We start from the raw sequence: 8,644 nt of genomic DNA, 5'->3' as shown, positions 1-8,644 counted from the left end.
GGATTAACGATTATATATTTGTGTTCCCCTCCGTGATATCTTCGTTTCAATATATCACACGTCCAAAATGCATTAAAACTGATTTAGAAATTACTTGTCAAAGTTGAGTAGTTGGAAGAAAATAATAAATGAGTTAAGTGGGTTTTAACTCATCCAATATTGGTGGGAGAAAGAAAAGAAAATTGGTTTATAACTACAAAGACTAGCTACCTCTGTAACACTTATGGAAACCAAGACTCTCTCTTGCGCACGCACACAGGGAGGTGCAAATTCGAGTCAATTTGGCTTGGGTTTACTGAACTTGTGTGCGAGCATCCGTCCTGCGGGTATAAATGCATCGTCGGTCGACCAGAAAAGTTCAAGGACCTTTTTTGCAATTATTTATTTCCAGTTAAAAGTTAGAAAATGAATTAAGAGCCATTAATCAAATATTTCCGTGTTTGATATCTTGATTAATTACCTTATTTAATTTTGACAGTTACGATTTCATTTTAATTACATCAGTTACATTGTGTAGTCTAAATACAACGTCTATGTGACTGATTGAGACACACCAAATAAAACAAAATATTGCTATTCCTCTCCTACGTTTCTACTTCATCTTCCATCTCTTGTTGCAACCTAGGTATAATCCGGCCAAGTGAGGGTTCGGGCAATCTAGAAGAATTATTTTCTATTGTTGTATCTTGGGAAACAAACACCTATATAGGGCGAATTTGTTTTAAGGAAACTGTATCAAACATAGGCCTCAATAACAATTTGTCTTCTGTTACAATTCTTGTTTTATTCCAATTTATTTCGTTCAGATCTTGTCTTCAGAAATCGTTTTCTAAGTCAGATTCTGTAATTCTTATCGTGAGAACTTCTTTTCTGCTTCTTTTTTCCAGAAAATATATTCTAAGACAGAGGTCATGGAAAACAATTGTGTTAACAGTTTCTAGAATTTTTTCTATAAAAAGGACTCTTATTTAACAGTTTTAGCTAATGTTGTTGTGTATTAATAGTTAACTGTTTTACATTTTTTTAACTAAAATTGTTGGTTTGTATGTGTAGTATGATTGGTGAAAGCTCTCAACTACCGAAGCCTAATGGTACTCCTAATGCTCAAGGAGCTCCACTGATGACCATGTCGGTCAATCATGATGAGAAACCTGAAAAGTTCTCTAGGCTGCACTTTAAAAGGTGGCAACAAAAGATACTCTTCTACCTCTCCACATTGAATCTTGATAGATTCTTAACTAAAGAGGCTCCAAGGATGCCCGAATGAGAAGGAGATGTGCAAGATTTGAATACGATTGAATCTTGGAAACATTCTGATTTTTTATGTAGGAATTATGTTCTTAATGGTCTTGTTGATTCACTTTATAATGTGTATTGTGTAACAAAGACCAAGGTTGTAAAACTCGTTACTCGGTACCTGTTCGGCCGACTACCGAGTAGCGAGTACTCGGGAGTACTCGGGGAGTACTCGGATTCGGTAACTCATGTAGAAATACTTTTAGGGAAATTATATATGTCGAAATCATAAGTTAAAATCAAAAGTTGATTGAAATATATAACAAAATTAAGTTAAATAATAAATCATTAATTATATTATACATATTAATCACCAAGTTGATCGGGTTTTACAACATTACTTAGTTCAGTAAAGAGATGATCGGGGAGTACTCGGGATTCTGCAACTCGCCTCGGTAAGGGGCCGAGTAGCGAGTACTCAGAGGAGTAATCGAACAACTCGGCAAGTTTTACAACATTGACAAAGACTGCCAAAGAACTATAGGACTCATTGGACAAAAAATATAAAACTGAAGATGCTGGGACAAAGAAATTTGTGGTTGCCCTGTTTCTTGACTATAAAATGGTCGATGGAAAAACTGTTATGTTCCAAGTCCAAGAACTACAAGTCCTCCTACATGACATGCATGTCGAGGGTATGGGTTTTAATGAACCTTATATTAGATTAGGTTTCTAAGTCAATAACTAAATTGGTATATACTTGAATTATTAGCAAAGTCCGTTTGGGTTACCCTCAAAGCTAGTAATTAAATAGGATGACTTTTGTAGAGAGGGATTGATTTATTAATTTATTATATGATTAATAAATAGCAATAAATGATTTATTAATATATTATGAGAATAATATATTAATTAGAAATAGTATTATTTAATTAATAATTAATCAAAAATTAATTGGAAATTAATTTTGGGATTAATTAGATTAATTAAAAGTGCAAGGACTAAAGTTGTAACTGTTTAATAGGTAAAGGAGAGAGGTTCCAGAACCTTTCATGGGTTACTGATGGTTTTTAGGGATTATTTTAAGGATTTTAGATTAATTCTTAAAGATAATTAAGGAGTTGGATAATTACCAAATTTGAAATAATAATATTATATTCAAATTAGGGTTTTCAAGGCTTCGTGTATCAACTGTAAATAGGATCCTTTAGCATCATATTTTCGGCAATCACTTCTACCAAGAGAATAGCCGAAAATCATATTCCCTCTCCTCTCCTCAAGTCTCTTTAGTTGCTAGGGTTTGGGTGTGAACCATCAGAGGCGCGAGATTTCTGGTGTTTGCTTCCAAGAGCTTTTGAAGATGGATTTGATTGATTATTTACAAGAATAATCAAAAGTTATGTAAACCCTAACTTTTATATTAATTTTGAAAATCCTAGGGTTTTCATAGGGTTCTTTGATGTTCATAGGTTATAACTTTCAATACTGAAAACATTGATCCTATTAGGTTGCATGTGAACTTAAGTGTTAAGTTATTTTCCGCCATCCTAAATTGCTAAAATCTAAGGGTTTCCTTAGGGTTTCCTAGTTTCCTTAATTATTATTTTAATAGCCTTGAAATTTGAATAATTAAAATTAGATAACCCTAAAACCCTAATTTTCGGGGGAAAAAACTAGATAGGGTTTTGGATTAGGATTTAATTTGAATTGTTTTATTAGTTGTTTAATAAAAAATAATTATTTAATCCCTAAATCATTTAAATTAATAGTTAATTAAAAAATAAAAAATTAAATCATATTTGATTTAAATTAATTTAATTAAGAGCTTAATTAAAAGATCAAGATTAAATCATATTTGATTTAAATTAATTTAAAGTTTAGTTAAAGGATAAAGATTAAATCATATTCGATTTAAAAAAGATAAAGATTTAATCATAATTGGTTTAGATTTAATTAAATTAAAAGGTTAATTTATAATTAAAAATTTAAACCTTGTATTTTGAAAAAGTTTTAAAATACACCTTATATACTATTAAAAGTTTAATATATTATAGAGTAAATTACACGAATGGTGCCTATGGTTTGGGGTAATTTACAGGTTTAGTCCCAAACTTATTTTTTTAAACTCGGAAGGTCCCTACAGTTTGTTTTTGTTGCGCGCTTGGTCCTGTCTTACCTAAAAATACTATTTTGCCCTTATTTTTTAATTTATTTAAATAAGCTGGGGTAGGAAAGGTAAGGTAAGGTGAGGTGGAAGTGGGGTTAGGGTGTGTTTATTTAAATTAATTAAAAAACAATGGCAAAATAGTATTTTTAGGTAAGACATGGACCAAACGCACAACAAAAACAAACAGTAGGGACCTTCTAAGTTAAAAAAATAAGTTAGGGACCAAACATGCAAACTACCCGAAACTATCAGGACCATTCATGTAATTTACTCTATATTATATGTATAAGACAAGTTAGTCAAATTGCTAGTACGCCTCATTCACGAAGTCATACTATAAGGGGGTATAAGGAAGCAGCCTGTAAAGTGACAGCCATTGGGTGTCCACTCTCACCCACCACTCTTTGTATGGTGGAGGGTCGTTAGTCGAACGGATTTGATAGGACATAATCTCATTAAAAGTATAATGATATAAAAGTTTTAGAACTTTATTGTAAAAATCTCACTCTAGTTAGTTTAGTAAAAATGTGAAAAGTATGCTAATCCATGAAAAAACACATCATGCTTTATATGTCGTTAGTGGAGAGTGTGTGGTTAACCGGCACACTAATAAGGACTATAATGAGATATGATCGGCATCTCAAAAATTATCATTGTTGATGGAACGTGTGTGGTTAACCGGCACATCAATGTGATATGATAAATGATATCGAGGTTGTCAAGCATATTTTCATGGTTATTCATATCTCGTTTGTGATCATCGGCATCCCAGTCACAAAAGTGAGAGCATAATCAGAGATTAAACATGTCACTAATAAGATTCAATGAATCTAAAAAGATCTATGAGTTTCATAAGATTGAATTTGGTAAAAGCGTTACCTACCTAAAATAAATTCAAATTTGATTACGGCATCCCTCTTCAAAGTTCGAATCAAAAATATGGATCCTAGCCTTAATTTAAATTTATGGATTAATAATTAAGGATTAAAATCAACTAACTTGAATTCTCTTTTCTCCTATTTTTAGATGTCTTACGAAGATAGAAATGGTCTTCCTCATCTTCTGGAAAAGGTCTTCCAATTTTAAGTCAATGTGAAATTGTTTTCCCTTCCTTAGGAAATGATGGAAATAGACATTATCTATCTTCAACTCTTCCACCTCCTCCTCGTATGACTCTCCCAACGTCACGTGTTCCTCAAGTTGAAAGATATGAGACTACTCAAGCCCTATTGGCATGTAGACATCAAGATGGAAATTATATGTGTACGCATGTTCTACAAATGAAATCATACATTGACAAGTTGGATTGAATGGATGTCGTTTTTCCAAGGGAGCATGCCATTGATTTTGTTCTTCTTTTGCGTCTAAATTTATATGATCAATTCATTGAGAACTTTTATATGAGGAATATCGATGCGACCCTAATTGATCTGACATAAATGTTGATAGTTGCTAAAGCAGAAATGTTTAAGAGCACATCTTAAGCAAAGATGATTATAGGGTCTAATTCCAAGGTTTCCATGGATAGTGGTGTTTGTGACATTGGTGGTCCAGAAAATATTTCTCTTCCCAATGGAAAGAGATCAACCAAAGTCAAACAGTTTGATCATATGGTAAAGATAAATGCTCGTTCTGAAATCGTTCCATGTGTTAAGCCTATAGAGTCCATTTGTTTTTACTGCCAATTGAAGGGACATTTATTGCGAAGCTGCCCAAAGTACCTAAAAGTTCCCATAGATAGTAAAGTAAATTTGATTGACTCTACTTTAGGTACGTGCATTATCTAACTCCATTATGTTTCCCAAGTTCCTATCTATAGACTCTTAAAACATTATGTGATGCTTACATTTGATGTTTATGCAGGATCCAAGAGAAAGAAGGAAGCTTAAGCAGAGTGAGCTAAATCTGATCATGGGAAATGGAATTCGGTCACATGGTTCGATGATCAGAATTTGGAGCTACTACTTAGGAGTTAGGATAATTTAATAGATTGCTATTACTCTTAGCAGATGTCTAGAAACATAGTTTTTCATGTTATGCATTGTAAGGACAAGTTCCTAACTTTTCGTTTATTTTCAATGAAAGTGAAAATTTGGTTTATCTGGTTACCTCATTTTATATTTCCTTACAATGGCATTTATGAAAGTGTTGGTTACATTTATAACAATAGCAATATTAATTGTGGATTCAATTGTTATGATATCAATTGTGGTATTGTCATATTTAACCAAGTGAAAAGAATTCTCATCACCAAGTTTCAATTGGACAGAAGCTTGGAGATATGCAATTCGAAGTTGTGTGATGCATCAGAATCTTGGTTATTGGAAGGTTATCACTAATTCGTTGATTACATGATTATGTGAGTCAAGTGAAGGACTAATGGATCTAGTACATGTTGATATAGACCCTGCAGATCCACCACAAAGGACGATAACTCTATTCGTTAGCAAATATGGTTGTGTTTATAAGATTAAGCATAATTCTACTACTTTGAAAATATTCAAAGAGTAGCAGAACGAATAGAAGAATCTATTAGGCAGAAAGATAAAAGTTTCTCCAATCTGAAAGGAAAGGAGAGTACTTTAGTATCATGTTTTATGATCATCTTAGTGATTGTGGAACATCTTAGTGCAATTGTGTGACTAAGAAGAGGAATCGGGTATTGTTGGAAATGGTTCAATCAAGAGATGAGTCAAGAATTCAGTGGGAGTCGTATTGATCTTGAGAGTTTCAAGAGTCAACCGATAATAAACCTTTAGTTATCACTAGCAAGCGACCTGAGGTTGATAACCTATCGTGTTTGGTTGACACATTCTTATTTATGTGCGCTTCTAGTTGAATTGGAAATGCTTATGCGTTCTATGTCTTCATTTAACAAAAGCAAAGCATGTTAGTCAGTGAAAGTACATTAATCAATATGGATGAGTTGCTAACAACATGGAAGCACTGGTAGCCCCTTGTGCTACCAGAGGGCAAGAAATTTAAAAATAGCAAAGTTCATGTGACATCCCCAAATTCACGGTCATTTAAAATTTTTTATTTATGCTTATTTGAAAATCATAGTATTAATTTTAAAGAATAATATTGCGGAATTTGTTCCCAGAAAACATGATAAATATATTATCAAAGCATTTCCGAAGAAATGTGTTTTGTTTATATTAGAACTTTGGGATGTCATCGTCAATACAGAAAAATAAGCATAAACAGACCTTACATTCATTTACACTAGTGATTTACATCTCCTTTAATCTCTCAATGTAATGTAGCTTCGTACCGACACATGTGATACAAATAAACTGAGTGGGTCAGGTTGGGAAACCTGGTGAGTACATAGGGTTGTCAACCCACAATAATATAGTTAAATTGTTTCTTCACATAATTCATGTCAAACAATTAACCCAATTACCCATCCCCATTTTCTTCATTTAATCTTCCCTAAATATTTTTCCTAAGGGCCATCTCCTATATCATATTTACCTCTCATCTCCTTACATCGCATTTCCTTATATGTTTGTTCCTAAGGACTTTTCCTATGGATCATCGCCTACATTGCATAGACAGTACTAATTCGGGGATTACACCCTCAATACGTGTCCAGTAAGGGTTAGAGTATCATCACATGAATACGTAGTTACAACATCGACTGAACTCGTAATTCATAGTAAGGGTTAGAGTATCATCGCCTGAATACGTAGTTACAACATCGCATGAACTCGTAATTCATAGTAAGGGTTAAAGTATCATTGCATGAATATGTAGTTACAACATCGCCTGAACTCGTAATTCATAGTAAGGTTTATAGTATCATCGCATGAATACGCAGTTACAACATCTCCTGAACTCGTAATTCATCACCTACATGTTATGAGCCTGCTGGTGTTTCCACATGGCTGTCTAGAATAGTATTTGGTCGCCATCTATACTCTGGTAAATGACTACATCGCCACATTGCAGGTCAAGGTTATGGAATCTCCTCTCATCTCACATCACCTATTTATCATCACCTATCTCTAATCACCCGTTGCTACCCAATATATATTTATAAGTATAAAAATACATATACAATTTAAATCACGTAAACATGTATAAATCGTCCATCTAGCATAGATATCAGGAACACAGATATTATGCACACATAGCACGTAATTTATATTAAATACTTCATATCTATGTGTAATGTGAAAGTAACTATGCACTCACTTGTTAAAGTCATAATTCCAAACTCGGGCAGCGCTTCGCTTCTAACAATTCTATTCTCCTTTGATGAAACCTAGTATCATTACCGCTAGATTTTAGTCTAATATTTATAGCGACTATTTACGATCGATATTGTTTTATAAGTGTTAAAAAATACTTTTCAACCACTATGTACAGACAGGGGCCAGACATGAAACACCGGAGGGCAGGACCATTTTGGCATTTAAGCACTTCTAAAACCCAATAACCCTATGCGGCCCTTCAAACTAGATTCCCCATACCGCGAGTAGTTAAAAGATATTATAATAACACTTTGTATGTTATATTTTATAATATATATATATATATATATATATATATATATATATATATATATATATATATATATATATATTGTTTACAATTCATAATAATGATACAGAACTTAAACATAAGTTATACTTAAAGTAGGGTAAGCATAACTCACTTACCAGGAGGTTTGGCTAGGAACCCAGATTTGTGGGGGCAGAACTTCTGAGCCGAAATCTATTCTTCTCGGAGCCTTCTGGCGCTCCGGGACTCGCCTCTTAGCACTTAGGAAGTATTAGGGATTGGGATGGGTTTAGAGAGATGTTTGAGAGAGAAATAAGGGTGAAGGTGTGAAGAATTGAGGCTTCCCTCGCATCTATTTATAGGTTGGAGTTGCGCAGGTACGTTGGGTGTTCCCTTGAAGCTACGCTGCGTATACTCAGTATCACGTACGAGGCTACGTTGCGCGTACGAGGGGGTAGGTGTCAGCTCTGGATTCGAGGCCGTGGGGAACAAGCAAGTGTCAGGATATTGTCACGTCACCCTCCTCGCAAAAGCATAGTCTTGACTTCTAAATTCCGTAACTTTCGCATACAAGGTCCGTTTTCGATGTTCTTTATATCCATGTGTAGGTGGCGACGTAATCTACAACTTTCGTTTAGACTCCGTCGGCTAATTTTGAATTTATTTTTAAAGTTATATTTTAACAGGCCTGGACAGGTAAAGTCTGTTAACAATTCGTGACTTTGTCATCCG

This window comes from Lactuca virosa, chromosome 9, assembly GCF_052849685.1.
Source record: "Lactuca virosa cultivar CGN04683 chromosome 9, Lactuca_virosa_CGN04683_v6, whole genome shotgun sequence".
NCBI classification, from domain to species: domain Eukaryota; kingdom Viridiplantae; phylum Streptophyta; class Magnoliopsida; order Asterales; family Asteraceae; genus Lactuca; species Lactuca virosa.
The sequence above is the reverse complement of the archived record's forward strand: the minus strand, read 5'-3'. Positions refer to the sequence as shown.